Consider the following 3,171-nt stretch of genomic DNA (forward strand, 5'->3'; position numbering starts at 1 on the left):
GGCTTCTGGCTGCTGAGCAGCCCCCCTGTGGGAGCACACTGACCACCAGCGGGCAGCTCCTGTGTTGAGCATCTGCCCCCTGGTGGTCAGTGCGCATCATAGCAACTGGTTGTTTCGCCGTTCAATCAATTTGCATATTAGCTTTTTATTATATAGGATAGCCATGGTTCACAAACACAGCTTGTCATCAACAATGCCCAGGTGGTTTGTCTAAAAAAAAATCAGATTTCCAGACATCTGTGAATTCTAATTTAGTAGTTTTTCAAGGGCTAAGGACTAGGAAATATGCATTTTTCAAAACAAACTTCTGAGATAATGCCAGATTTAGGAACCACTGAGAACACCCTATGAAAGCCCTTGCCCTACTTTTACGTACTTCCCTTACTCAGTGTGTACCTAGACCAGGGGTGGGCAAACTTTTTGACTCGAGGGCCACAATGGGTTCTTAAACTGGACCGGAGGGCCGGAACAAAAGCATGGATGGAGTGTTTGTATGAACTAATATAAATTCAAAGTAAACATCATTACATAAAAGGGTACGGTCTTTTTTTTTTTTTTAGTTTTATTCATTTCAAACAGGCCGGATCCGGCCCACGGGCCGTAGTTTGCCCACGGCTGACCTAGACAGCAGGCCCTCAGGCCAGGCAGTCCTAGTTTAGTGAACTGGTTTGAGCATCCCCATGAGGTTTGCTTTTATGCCCTCAGTAGACCAGCTGTGTATGGACTGGAGCTGTGAAATGTGGAAAGACCACTCTAAAATGGAAATGTTGCTGCACCCTCTTCTGCTGCTGGTGTGTGTTGTTTCCTGCTCTTCATTCTCATGAGGAGAAACCTCAGTTCAGCTAATGGTTTGTCTCTTCTAATCGCTTTTACCGTAAACCAACACAGAATGAAAACATCTCATTAGTAATGATCTCTCTCTCAGTACTTTAAGCACCCATATTTTCACTCTTTCCTACCAAGTAGGGAAATGTTAACATGCAGTGCAATGGTTCCGAGCTGATTTATATGACAAGCTGAAGCTGAGGACTTGGAAAAGGAGCGCCTTGGGCAGCAAGTCTTCCCGGGTTTCTGCACCCCGTTTCTTCCTACTCACGCCTCCACCCCTCCTTACTGCCCAGGGTCCACTGCTGCAGCCTTATTTCACTGGGGAAGACCACATTCTCAGTCCTCTCTGTACCTTTCACTCCCCATCACTGCCTGCAAGGTCCTTAGTTGTTGCTAAACTCATTCAAAATCAGGTTGGTCCTCGTGTCTGAAACAAATTCCCTCTTAGGCAACAATGCTATTTTAGTATCTGCCCACAGTGTCTATAATGTTAAAAGTAATGTGCTTCTGGAAATTTTACTTAACTAATTTGGTTGTTGTTGTTTTGTTTAAATATATTTTATTGATTTTTACAGAGAGGAAGGGAGAGGGAATAGTTAGAAACATTAATGAGAAAGAAACATCGATCAGCTGCCTCCTGTATGCAACCAAGGTACATGCCCTTGACCAGAATCGAAACCAGGACCCTTCAGCCTGCAGGCTGACGCTCTATCCCAGGGGTCCTCAAACTACGGCCCGCGGGCTACATGCAAATACAAATATTGTATTTGTTCCCGTTTTGTTTTTTTACCTCAAAATAAGATATGTGCAGTGTGCATAGGAATTTGTTCATAGTTTTTTTTTTTAAACTATAGTCCGGCCCTCCAACGGTCTGAGGGACAGTGAACTGGCCCCCTGTTTAAAAAGTTTGAGGACCCCTGCTCTATCCACTGAGCCAAACTGGCTAGGACTGGTTGGTTTGTTTTTAAAGAAATTTGCCCTCCTGCATACTCCACCTAGATGAGGCTGATGCCATCCATAGAGGAAGTTACAGATTTGCAAAACTCACCAACCGGATAAGCAGTCACTGGGTAATTGAGTCAGTACCATAGGATGCGAGCACTTGTATTTGAATGGAGTCCCTCCTGATCATCCTCAGAAAGGCTATAGATAAAACTGCCATTTTCCTCCTGAACACCGAGCCTGGATAAGAAACCCTACTTGGCTCTGAAACATATAATCCGTTTGGATTCCAGACCCAGGGTCTTGGCCACAAGAAAGCGCACTTATTCCAACATCTTCCTGAAGCTGTGCTCTGTGAGCACTGGAGAATCCCCTTCGTTTGTAGTGTCTTGCATTTCTGTAAATCACCTTTTTTAATAGCTGAAAGGAAGAGATTTGGTAATTATAGCTTTCCTTTGTTGCAGCTTTATATTGAAAACATATGCCAGCCAGGCTAAGTAAGGATCCGAGTGGATAGATGATATATAAACAAGATTAGGAATCACAAGGATTAGGGGCTTCCTGTGCAGTGTTATCCAGAGGAAGAAGGTCAATTACAAACACAATTTGTGTGTGTGTGTGTGTGTGTGTGTGTGTGTGTGTGTGAAGGAGTGATTTTATTGATAATCTATGCAGGGTGGGGCAAAAGTCAGTTTACAGTTGTTCCTATGGAAAACCATACAATAATTAATAAATAATGGTACAAGAAGAGACTGCATTTTTTGAGTACTCAAAACTGTAAACCTACTTTTGCTCCACCCTGTATTTTCTGGCTCTTGTTTCCAATTCCTTGAAATTAGTTAATTTGTTGATTTCAGTTATAAATTTTTAATTTAATATTTAAAATAATTGGGTTCAAAAATTATTGACAAGTACAATTATTAGATATTTTGGATAGTTAACTTCTGAATTATAAATTTAATTCCTATATTGCTGCTACATATTTGATTGAGATAACATTTGATTTAATATTTTTTGGTCCTTTATTTTATCTGCTTATAACAGACAAATGATTAATATGAAGCATAAAGAAAACCAGTGTGATGTATTGAGTCATCACTACAACCTTAATTGTGCCTGCAACCTGGACATGTGCCGGGCCAGGAATCAAACTGGTGACCTTTCAGTGCACTGGATGACACTCAACCAACTGAGCGACACTGGCCAGAGCCACACTCACTTTTCTAATATTGGATACAAAAATCTCTCAGTTTGGATTAAAAAATAAAATATATAAGAGTAGATCTTAAAAGTTCTTGTGACAAGAAAACTTTTTGTAAGTATGTTTGGTGATGGGTGTTAACTAGTCTTATTGGTCAATTATTCCTCAATTTATAAAACGTAATTGTAAGTTATTTATAG

This window comes from Myotis brandtii, unplaced genomic scaffold (assembly GCF_000412655.1).
Source record: "Myotis brandtii unplaced genomic scaffold, ASM41265v1 scaffold266, whole genome shotgun sequence".
In the NCBI taxonomy this organism is placed as follows: domain Eukaryota; kingdom Metazoa; phylum Chordata; class Mammalia; order Chiroptera; family Vespertilionidae; genus Myotis; species Myotis brandtii.